A 13066-nucleotide genomic window follows, 5' to 3' on the forward strand; every position below is an offset into this window, starting at 1 on the left:
TTAGCAAACTAGAATGTGCCCAGAGGACTCTACAAGCTGTTATTAACTAACACGGTGATAAATTGTCAGCCAGCCAGCAGCTGGTTTCCATGGAATTGCTTTGCTGTGCATTGAAATGACAGAAGTGAATTATCTGTGCATCTAGAAGAGTCTAGGGTTACAGAAAACAATGTTCTCCTGCTATACCAAAATGGCTGCTGTACTTGTTCTGTATATTCAACCAAACATGCTGGCTTGAGCAGGTATAGCTCAGTGGTAGACATATTATCTGGATATTCCTGGGATAGATGACAGAGTTTGGGCCCACATGCAGGCCAATGCAAATGCATAAAGGGAACGTGTGATGTTTCTGTTTCAAAGTACATTATGTTTAAGAAGTATGTGAGAGCCAAAGATTCTGAGTTTTAGCTCGAGTGGGTGCACTAGAATGAATGGGGCTGCTAACACACACTTGCAAAGGTGCCAGTGAGGGTCGGCAGTCTCTTTAAGGAACTTTGGTAAAAAGGAAACTGCCTCGACCATTCAAGATGCTGGTGCCTCTATTCTACCTGATTTTCTGTCAAAGTTGGTCCACAATAACACATTAAAAAAAAAAATCCCATTCCTTCTTTTTCCAAAATAAGAGGTTTACTCCTACAATAAAACACTCTTCCAAGTGTTACCAAGTGGCTTAAACACTTGAGAAGGCTAGCATTCTTTCACTAAAGAGAACGTTGCATTTCTTGAAGAATCCTGTTCGTGTCTTCCCTGGCTTCAGTAAACTCCTGATTTGGGTCATGAGTGAAAGCATCGGAGTCAAATACAGAGGCAGCCTTCTCTCCTATTCATCTGTGCCAGCACCTCTTGCCTGAAAGGTTGGTATAACTAGGAAGTAGACTGAAAACCATAGATCAAATCCCTTTGTTACATTCTTTACACAGTTCACTTTTCATCCCTGGTTGCATAAAGATATATGATATATCAGATCTCCTGACAGTATAACCTTTCATTTACACAAGTGGGCAGCAGATTTAAGTTCAGAAGTGACAAAGACATACTAACATTGAGACTCAGGTAGAAACTGTTATGCCAGTCATAAATGTATAGTAGATGCTAAAGAAACCACATCTAACCACTGCTTTCTTTCTAACTTGGGTTCTATAGCTTTGTTTATCATTCATTGTATAAGACAAAAGCTATTTTGCAAACAGCACTTATTTTAAACATGCTGTGTGTTTAATACATACAAATAGCTGATTGGGTAGGTAATGATATTCTTGATTATTTAAATGAAATGACATCTCGGAAAGGTTCTCATCAACAGGTAGCTTTTTAGAAAAAGCTTGAGGTACACATACACTTTTCCTCTTTCGGTGATATTCAAATATACCACAGTTGTCATCTAAGTCACTCGGTCTCTACCAGAAGCGTGGAAACCACAATGGATTCATTAAGAAGATTAATATGAGAGAAAAATAATTTGTAAAACTAGCTGTTAAAATGTTTTTGCAACACACTAAATCCACAACTGATTTGACTCATAAATGTTGGACTCTCTTTATCTTGCCTGAAGTTCCCCCAGTTGAATCGTGCAGGACGCCCCAGAACCCGAAATAAGATCTTTCTCAGTGAGTGGGAACCAGAGTATGGGAATGAGAAATGAGGTCTTTTGTTGAGACAAGAGTTCTCAGGACTTTTGTGAGCCTCTGGGGATAATCTGGTTCTTAGCACTAAAACATCCAATAAAAAGAACTGAACTTTCTAGAAGACAGTTCGTAGCTTCCTTTACATATTTATTGGAGATACAAAAAAGTTTAAATTTCCATTCACGAAGTCTAAACTCAAGCAGAAGTGCCTACAGTGCTGCCCAAAAGGCAAATAAACAACAACAACAAAAAAAAAAAAAACACCTTCTGAACAAAGCAACATATAACTCCTAATTATTTGTATCACTTATGAGATAATGTATTTTGTATTCTATGCTTGGGTTTTTATTTACTCAAATGTGAAGCAATTACCTAATTGGAGTAGAATAGTTGAGAATCGTTACAATGTTGTTTGTTACTTTTAGATTGTTAGAGGCTTGCGCAACAGTATGGCACTAGGAAATGTAGGAATCTCTAAGGATAGCATTTCTCAACCTTGTAGGTTGTGACCCTTTGCCGGATGGAAGGCGCTTTCACAGAAGTTGCCTGAGACCATCCTGTGTAACACTAGTAAAATTATAGTCAAGAGGTAGCAATGAAGATAATTTTTTGGTTGGGGGTCGCAGCAACATTAGGAACTGTAGTAAAAGGTTGCAGCGTTAGGAAGGTCGGGAACCACTGCTCTAAGGTTGAGCCTGGTAAAGTCTTGAGGCCATTGAAGGATTGTCACAGAAGGGTTTTAGACTGAGATGGTACTCAAATAACTGGTGAATATGGTCTTTTGATTTTGATGTCTTATACCTGATTTCAATAAAACAAGATCTCAGCTTGAAGCATGGGGTACCCGACCGTTCTCAAAGTTGTCGGATTGTGGTATTACACATAATCCAAAATGCTGAAATCCTTTAGACACTCTCAGGTTTTGGCAAGGTAGCTTTTCAGAGAGAGGAAGGCCACTTGATGGATGGTTATGAATGAGAGTTATGTGATCTCTGGTCTTTGTGTGATAGAAAGCAGTTTTTGAAAGAAAAAAAAAATGGTGTCTTCTATAATTCATCCTGAAATGATCTTTCAATTTATCTGTTGTGACTCCAGTTTTTCTTGCACCAACATAAATGTGCTTCAGATCATGTGAGTCCCAGCTCAGATGAAATCCTGCATTTGGAAATCTACCAGCTGTTGCCAGCTGGAACAAAGCCTCCTTGGGTTAACACACACACATTTAACATCCAGGCCCAGATATGGAACAAGATCTTTGTTGAACACGGATCATGTGTGTGGATGTAACAGATGTGGAAGTGTTCTTTCAGCCAGATCTACAATGCAGGCAGAGACATGCTGAGGGCTCACTATGACTCTTTTCTGAGACTCTGCAGGGCACCTAACAAATGGTAAATGCTTCATGCACGGTAACAAAGTGAGAGCTTTGTTTTTAAGTAGCCACATCCCTAAACAAACAGTTACCAAGTGTTTTCTCACCATGTTTGACAAGTAATAATCACAGAAGAAAGATCTTGACAAGTTACAAATAAACAAATTCTAAAGCCACCCTTTGTCACTCAAATCACAGTTTTGCATAGCAAAGATTTCATCTCCTTTTGGAATATGATTTCACAATTTTGAAGAAGCCGAACTGTCAATGCACAATTTGCTTAATTAGTATGACTGTTAAATCACTCATTCCGCCATAACATAGTGAAAGATGTGTTTGCAATAACAATAGGCATTCAAAGGCCCAATTTTCCTCTATCAAAACAGTGTTTACTTTGCACCTGAATTCCACTGTGGTGAGTATTGGGAAGATTCATATTCCAAGAGAGGATTCCAAATGGCATTCTGGCAAGTGACAAAGAATACAAATGTAGTTCATTTTTATATTAATTTATAGGCAGCCTTGTCCCAAGCCCCTTGGGCATCCTAGCAAAATTACAATAAATGAAGAGTAACTACAAACACTTCCAAGAGAAACATATCCCAGTAAAACCAACATCAGGAGCTTAAAATAAATTGTACTATAATGAAAACCAAAAAACAGCAAAGAAAAAAAAATTTTTTTTTTTCACTCAGAGCCCTTGAGGCTGAAGATATGATTAACTAATTGACAGTTGCAAAGCATTTTGGAACTCCAAGCTTCCTTTCAATGCAAGTGTTGTGAATTTATAGGTGATTCAGGAAACACATCTTTCTCACCCTGCCTTCTCCTGTCTACAGCCAGCAGGAAAAATTCCAGCTCTGCCAGCTGTTTCTCGTGACTGAGGTGGAGTTCAGAGACACATATACACTGTTTGATGTATATCATACATTTTCAAAATAATTTACATAAGCCAGTAGTCTAGTCCCTTGAAATTCTGAACGATTTCATCTTTAATACCAGGAAATTGTTAGATTTAAGAAGGGAAAGTGGATGCCTAGAGAGACAGCTCAAGATATAAAATATGTAGTGTCCTTGAAGAAGAACTGAGTTCAGTTCCCGGCACCCATATATAGTGGCCCGCAATTACCCTTAACCCCAGCTCAACCTCATGCACATCGGGCTTCCTCTGACGCCTGCACTCATGTACCACAGACATACATACAGATGTAAATATTGTCAAGGAAAACTGGAAAGAGAACTTGTACTATTAAATGAAAAGAAGAAAAGTTTTTAAAAATATTAAAAAGTAGATGCGTCGCAGACCTATCTGGCAGCAGAGGAAGCAGAGGTTTTCCATAGGGGTAGTATAAGTGTGTGAGGCCTCTCAGAATATGTGCATATGGAATACTTCATTCGGGCTTAATGCCCGGTATTGATTGAAGCCTGGATTTTAAATACACAAGTTCTCTTTAGGCAAAGTAAAAGGGAAAAAGAAACAGAGAATAAACTGCACATATTGTTGATGTGTAGTTAAATAGTGAAAAAGCATGAATTCAGTCTCTTTACATTTCTGAGCTCTCCAGATTAAGAAATTAGCACTTCCATTCATAAGCTGTCCGGAAACAACTGTCAACACTCCACAACCATGGGAAAAGGATGCAGCAAAGATTTCAACAAGCTTAGCTCTCTTTGAATGACTTAAATTTCAGCATGACAATAAAAGAAAAATAAAATTCATAATATAGCATCAGCATATTGAGATTATAATTGAGTAGACTGCAGTCACTGCAAACACCAGAAAAAAATAAATGGAAACTTTTTTCTATTTATATTTATTTGTATATTACACATATGAAAATATATGTAATATAATATGTAATATAGACATATCTATATTAATATTAATATAGACATATTTATATGTCTATATTACATATAAACATCATATTTAATTATATATAGACATAACAATATATCTATTTAATAATATTGCATTTTATATAAAATACAGTTTGTAAATTACAAAATGTAATTATTTAAAAATACAACAAATTTGTAAAAGAATGTGATAGTTTTATGTAGGGTTTCCCAAATTAATACTTACATAGAAGAGCAGTGTGAGTATAAGGGTACATTTCAGATAAAGCATAAGGTGTAACCTTAGAATTTTGTCTCTAAAGCAGATAAAAATACTAGAACTAATACTATGGGCACCAGACCAGGAGCTTCCTGGTTCAGCCTCCTTCCAAATCATAATTATTTAGTTGTTTTAGTTATACAATCTAAGTTCCAAGAAGACAAAAATTGGCCTGCGTTGTTTCTGTTTCTGTTTTAGTGATGGGTACGGACCTTAGACCACTTCATTATAAATAAATTTTGAGAAAATGAAGTGAGAAAGGAAGATACGTAAGAAGAAGCTTGGGGTGCTGATATGAAAGTTGCTGCATACTCCCATTGATATGGGTGGGTGTGTTGTTGGTAGCTGAGGTGTAGGGTGGATGGGAATTTAGAAGATGGTAACATCTGTTTGGATCTGCTGCTGGGCGGAGCCTCTCAGCGAACAGCTATGCTGAGTTCCTGTCTGCAAGCATAGCAGAGTATTTAATAGTGTCAGGGGTTGGCTTTCTCCTGTGGGGTTGACATTCACTAAATTACTGCTCTATCTTTATCCCTGCAAGATAAGTTTTGGGTCTAAGTTTTTGTGGGTGGGTTGGTGTTCTCCTCCCTCCACTAGGACTTCTGTCTAGTTAGAGGCTGTCCTCTTTGGTCTCCATGACCCCTACTACTAGGAGTCTTAGCTTGAGTGACCTCTTTATCCTCTGGGAAGCTCTCCAGCTTGAATCCAAACAGATGCAAAGACTCACAGACAAACATTGGGTGAAGTGTAGAGAGTTCTGTGGAAAAGCGGGTATGGGGGAGGATGGATAGGAGGACCTGGAGGTGACAGGAGCTCCACAAGAAGACCAAGAGAGTCAACTAACCAGGGCCCAGAGGGGCTTGTGGAGACTAAAGCACCAAACAAGGACCATGCATAGACCAACCAAGACCCCCCCTACACAGATGTAGAAAATGGGCAGCTCAGGATTCATGTGGGGGCTCTAGTAAGGGGAGCAGGGGCTCCCTCGGACATGGACTTGGTTGCTTGTTTGTTTGTTTTATCACTCTCCCTGACAGGTTGCCTCTCCAGGGCACAGGGGAAGAGGACATGCTCAGTCCCAATGCAAGTTGATGAGCTGGGGTAGGGGTGGAGGTGGTTTTCTGAGGACTAGGAGAGGGAGGAGGGAAGGAGGAGGTTACAACAGGGATGTATACTGAATAAATAAATTACTAAAAAGAAAAAAGATAGTAACAAAGAAAGGTTCACAAAAGCATCTCTATAATGCTCCATACACTTCTTGGTTATAACACCATCTGTGTGGTAATCAACAAGACAGAACACACAACAGAGCTGGTGGCTATTGCTCAGGGTCATGCCTGTGCCCCTAAAGCACAGAGTCCCTAAAGCACAGAGTATGCTCCATAGCAAAATTATTACTAAATTAACAAAATTTATAGTTTATTCAATGTATCTTCCTCTAACTCCTCACTTCCCTTTAAGTATTAGTTAATGCTTATTTGTGTATGTATGATTTGTGTTTATGTGTATGTGTGAGTGTACCTGTGCAAGTTTACACAGATGTGCTCAGAGGCCAGAGGGCATCAGATCCCCTTAAGCTGGAGTTAGAGACCACTGGGAGCTGCCTGCTGTGGGTTGGGCGAACCAAACCTGAATCTTCTGCAAGAGCAGTAAGTGATCTAATTGCCTAGCCATCTTGCTAGCCTCATGAACATATTTTTATGATCATTAAAAACTATAAAGCATCTAAACACCAAAGAAAAGACTACGGGGCAACTTGAGAAGTTATTTTATTTCCATACTTGTGTTCTTGGTAGCCACATGTGTACATATACTTATGAAGAGATGATTCCAAAAAGCATTTAGATACATTTAAAGTGATCACAGTAATGTGGAATCTTCCCGCATCTCAGTGACTTTGAATGCATCATAATTTTGATGATTGGTGACTTCCCTGTAGAAGGGGAAACTGTTCCCTTCTCAGTAGAATAAACTTATGAATTTATAAATAAGATAAATTTTGTTCTGAGTCTCTATAAATTTAGCTCTTTAAGATACTTCAATTTTCTCATTTAGAAGGCGACCATTTATTTTTAGTGGAGATTAAATAACTCTCATTTAAGAGCACAGAAGGAAGGAAAAAGGTGTTTAAACTGCCATGTATGATAAAATTCTGTTAACATTCAATTAGATCTGATTGTTTTTGTTGTGGTTGTTCAATATGTGAGAAGAAAAAAAAAATAATAAAATCACGTCCACAAGGCACAGATGAATGGCCCATTGAGCTTTTTTTAAAAATTCTTTATTAATTACACTTTATTCACTTTGTATCCCTCTGCGGTTCCCTCACTCCTCCCGTCCCAACTCCTCCCTTCCTTCACCCTCTGTATGCATGCCCCTCCCCAATTCCACTGATAGGGGAGGTCTTCTTTTCCTTCCTCTGGTCCTAGTCAATTAGGTCTCATCAGGAGTGGCTGCAGTGTCTTCTTCTGTGGCCTGGTAATGCTGCTTCCCCCTCAGGGGGAGGTAATTAAAGAGCATTCCTCACTAGTCACTAGGATCCAAAGTGGGTCTGTGGACCTTGAGCAACTTACAAATCACACTTAACTGTGTTTTGGAATTTTGCTAACATACAAAAATGAGAAAGTTGCCAAGTTCCTTTAAAGATAAAACTGAAACCCAAGTGTTTTTTGACAAATCAAAACAATAATAAATACTTGCCAGGAAAGAGATGGGTAGAGAAAAACAAATACCTATCACGAAGCCAAGATGAATGGCGCATGCGTTTGCCAGGGAGGTTGAGAGGCGCCACCCTGAGTCATGAACTGAACGTGAGTCAGCAGTGTGCGGTTATTATTTTACAGCCAGCAAGACAGAGGAATGCACTAACAAGAGCATCACAGGCCAGAGCCGTGAAGCAACTGCCCCCCTGAGCATTCATTGGTCAGGCATTTGTTAGCATCCTTGATCCAGTTTCAGATCCAGAAAGTAAAGGATAAGGAAAGTTGGAAAGGAATGAGAGAAAAGCAACAGAAAACATTAAAAGTTCAAATCAAAAGGCCCCGGGAGGGATTGGAATTCATAAAGAAGCATTTGCAAAGGGCGGATTTCCTACATGCTGAATATTTTCCAGAAACTTGGCATTGATTGGAGGAGATTCTGACCCGGTCTCTTGGGTCCCTTGCAGCCTGTTAATGGCAATGGATTAAAACCCTTCAGGTTGGCAATGGTAAGAAGGAAACGAATATTGGCTGTGAAATCTGTCAGTTTGCTAACAGTGAAAAAGAAACTCTGTATCATCATCTGCACAGTGGCTGTTTCTACCTGGCTAAAACTTAAGTTTCTTCTATCAATCTTTTCTCCTCATAGGCCTCTGCCTTGTTTAGTGGCAAAGTTATATGTCCAGTTACTGAAGACTGACTATGAGCTATCATTGACTTCTCCATGCTCCTTTTCAATCACATTTGATTAAGCATGACGCCCAGTTGATCTGTCTGAATCACACCCCCCCCAGCTCCCTGTTCTCCTGTAATCCTCATCCACATCACCCTTAACTCTTGGTACTTTTGTAATTCCTACAAGCATATCCTAACATCACTCTTCAACCTAGGTGATTAGTCACACTCTTTTTCTAAAGAACAACATTCAATGATGTCTGTCCTCTGATTTAAGACTTCAGTTGGCTCTGTGCATCTCAAGGAACCAAATCAAAGCTTGTAGCATGACATGCAAAAACCTTCGTGTCCCTAAACTAGCTGCTGGCCTCCATCCCTCCACATCCCTTCCAAATACTCTGTATTCTAGCCACAGAGAAAATAATCAGTGTTCCCTGAGGGTTCTGGTATCCTTTCGTGCTTCATAACGTTACAACATATTCTTTTTTTTTTTTTTTTCCAGTTTGGCCCTCCACTCTCTTTTCTATCTCTTGAATTCCTAGGCACTTCCTTTGGTTTCTCAAAATTAATGTCAGACATTACATCTCCACAAGAATACACATAAACTCAGTTACCAAAATCAGGTTATGTGTTGTGCTGCCTCTGCCTGGACTCTCACTATTCAAATTGTGAACACATAGGAAAAATGTCTTTAAGAAAGCATATTGTTTAATCTCATTATAAATAATTGTTGTGAAAATATAAAATAAATAAATAAATAAATAAATAAATAAATAAATAAATAAATAAATATTTTAAAATCTTGTTAAATACATCTGATTAAACTGGTGAAATGGTTGGTTCTTTGGTAAGTTTCAACTTACCAGATAGTTTAAAATTTCATTATTATTAGATAGAATGTGTTCTGAATAAACTTCTAAATATTCTATAGAAGCATGATTTGAAATGCACTGGCTCTACTTGTGCTTTGCAATTTAGCTTGGAAATTTTTTTCATTAATTCAACCAGATGTATGGTCCAGGCAAAAGTTTTGCAAAGAATAACTATGCGCCTAAAACAGGAAACAAGATATAGAAGAAGAGAGAGGGAAAGAGAGGTGGAAAGAGGGAAAGATTGAGTGAGAGAGAATCCTAGATAAACACTGGCCCAGGTTCCACCTGCCAGCTAACCCCAAAGATAATGCTACTCCTTCAACCATTCACTTATAGGGAAATAAATCATATCAATACTAAATTTTCTGATAATCAAAAATACCTCTATCAGTAGTTAGCCTGTAATAGAAAAACTAAATATTACAATCAGATAAAAATCAATTCATTCAATAAAAATTCCAAATTAAGGATGGGGACAAAGCTCAGTGTTTTATCAAGTAGTATTTATCAAACATTTACAAAACCCTGGCTTTAATCTCTAGAAACACATTTAACTAAGGAATGTTTTTCAACCACATTTATAAGCACTAAAATTTCTATTAAAAATCTACTATATGAAAAAGAAACTACTATATGTGTAACAAGTCAGGATCTACTCTTTATTTCTAATTAAAAGCTGAATAAATTTACATTTAAATGATCCTTATTTAAATATTTTCAACTAAAAAATAACTCTGTGCTGATAACTTCCTAAAACCCCAAACCAGCTTCTTTCTGTAAACACATTTTCCTAGCATATGACATCCATGGAGAAATAATATTTTGTATTCACTGAAGTAAATACTATGTTTCTAAATATAATTTACATGTAATAAAATAAAAATTTACAAGTGCATTAATTTTAGGATTGGCCAAACTAATTTTGCTCATTAAAAGTTTGTTTACCCAGGAGAGGTATAGCTGGGTGTTTAGGTAAAGCTATTCCCAATTTTTTGAGAAAGCACCAAATTGATTTCCAAAGTGGTTGTACAAGTTTACACCCCCCCAGCAATGAGGAGTGTTCACCTTTCTCTACATCCTCTCCAGCATGTGTTGTCACTTGGCTTTTTGATCTTAGCTATTCTGATGGGTATAGATGTAATCTCAGGGTCATTTTTATTTGCATTTTCCCTGATGACTAAGGATGTTGAACATTTCTTTAAGTGCTTCTCAGGCATTAGAGATTTTTCTGTTGAGAATTCTCTGTTTCAGTTCTGTGCCCCAGTTTTAATGGGTTATTTTGTTTATTGGTGTTTTATTTCTTGAATGCATTATGTATTTTGAATATTAGCCCTTTTTTAGATGTAGGATTGGTGAAGATCTTTCCCAATCTGTAGACTGTCATTTCCATCTATTGACAGTGTTCTTTTACCTTACAGAAGCTTTTCAGTTTCATAAGATCCCATTTATTAATTATTGATCTTACAGTCTAAGCTGTTGTTGTCCTGTTCAGAAAGTTCTCTTGTGACAATGAGTTCAGGGTTCTTTTTTTTTTCTGTGTCATTTTTTTAAACAATTTTTATATTAATCACAGGTTATTTACTTTGTATCCCAGCCGTAGCCCCCTCCTTCATTCCTCCCAATCCCACCCTCTCTCCCTCATCTCCTCCCTGCCCCTTTCCAAGTCCACTGATAGAAGAGGTCCTCCTCCCCTTCCATCAAGGCTCTTCAGGACTGGCTGCAATGTCCTCCTCTGTGGCCTAGCAGGGCTGTTCCTCCCTCAAGGAGGTGGGCAGAGAAGGTCAAAGAGCCAGCCATTGAGTTCCTGTCAGAAATAGTTCCAGTTCCCCTTACTAGGGTACTCACATGGATACTGAGCTACCATGGGCTACATCTGAGCAGGGGTTCTACATTATATCCATACATGGTCATTGGTTGGAGATACAGTCACATAAAAGACCCCTGTGCCCAGATATATTTGGTCCTTTTGGAGTTCCTGTCCTCTCCAGGTCATACTAACTACCCCTTCTTTCATATGTTTCTCTGCACTATGCTGAAGATTTGGTTATGAGTTTCAGCATCATGCTTTGATACACTGCTAGGTAGAGTCTTTCAGAGGCCCTCTGAGGTAGGCTCCTGTCCTGTTACTTGTTTTCTCCTACTTCCAATGTCCATCCCCTTTGTCTTTCTAAGTGAGGATTGATCATCTTACCTTACCTTCTTTCTTGTTTATCTTCTTTAGGTGTACAGATTTTAGTATGTTTATCCTATCTTATAGGTCTAGTACCCACTTATAAGTGAGTAAATACTGTGTGTGTGTCTTTCTGCTTCTGGGATACCTCACTCAGAATGATCTTTCCTAGATCCCACCATTTGCCTGCAAATTTCATGATTTTCTTGTTTTTAACTGCATAGTATTGGCATAGATACAAAAAGGAGGATCAATGGAATCAAATAGAAGACCCAGAAATAAACCCACACACCAATGAATACTTGATTTTTGACAAAGAAGCCAAAACCATTCAATGGAAAAAAGACAGCATCTTCAACAAATGGTGCTGGTCCAACTGGATGTCTACATGCAGAAAAATGAAAATAAATCCATATTTATCACCCTGCACAAATCTAAAGTCCAAGTGGATCAAAAATCTCAATATAAAACCAGATACACTAAATCGGTTAGAGGGAAAAGCCCAGAACTTATTGGCACAGGAGACAATTTCCCGAACAGAACACCAACAGCACAGGCTCTAACTGAAAATCTTCTGTAAAGCAAAGGACACTGTCATCAGAACAAAATGACAGCCTACAGACTGGGAAAGGATCTTCACCAACCCTATATCTGACAGAGGGTTGATATCTAGAATATATAAAAAACTCAAGGAATCCAATTAAAAACGGGGTATGGAGGTAAACAGAGAATTTTCTGTGGAGGAATATAGAATGGCAGAGAAACACTTAAAGAGATGCTCAACATCCTTAGCCATCAGAGAGATGCAAATCAAAACAACCCTGAGATTTCACCTCACACCCATCAAAATGGCCAAGATCAAAAACTCAAATGACAACACATGCTAGAGAGGTTGTAGAGAAAGGGGAACCCTCCTCCACTATTGGTGGGAATGTAAACTTGTACAACCACTTTGGAAATCAATCTGGTGCTTTCTCAGACAATTAGGAATAGTGCTTCCTCAAGATCCAGCTATACCACTCCTAGACATATATCCAAAAGAGGCTCAAGTACACAAGAAGGACATTTGCTCAACCATGTTTGTAGCAGCTTTATTTGTAATAGCCAGAACCTGGAAATAACCCAGATGTCCATCAAGGGAGGAATGTGGTACTTTTACACAATGGAGTTCAGGGCTCTTTAGCAGTTTCTCTTCTAATAGATTTAGTGTATCTGGTGCTATATTGAGGTCTTTGATTCAGTTGGGTTTGAGTTTTGTGCAGTGAGATAAATATGGACCTATTTGCATTTCTCTATATGTAGACATCCAGTTCAACCAACACCATTTGTGGAAGATGTTTTCGTTTTCCATTGTATGGTTTTGGGGCCTGTGTCAAAAATCAAGTGGCCATAGGTGTGTGGGTTCCTACCATACATACAACAAGGACATTTGCTCAACTATGTTCACACAAGATTTATTCATAATATCCAGAATCTGAAAACAACCTAGATGTCCCTCAACTGAAGAATGAATAGAGAAACTGTGGCACATTTG

The sequence above is a fragment of the Psammomys obesus genome, unplaced genomic scaffold (genome assembly GCF_907164565.1).
Source record: "Psammomys obesus unplaced genomic scaffold, mPsaObe1.curated_primary_1811, whole genome shotgun sequence".
Classification (NCBI taxonomy): domain Eukaryota; kingdom Metazoa; phylum Chordata; class Mammalia; order Rodentia; family Muridae; genus Psammomys; species Psammomys obesus.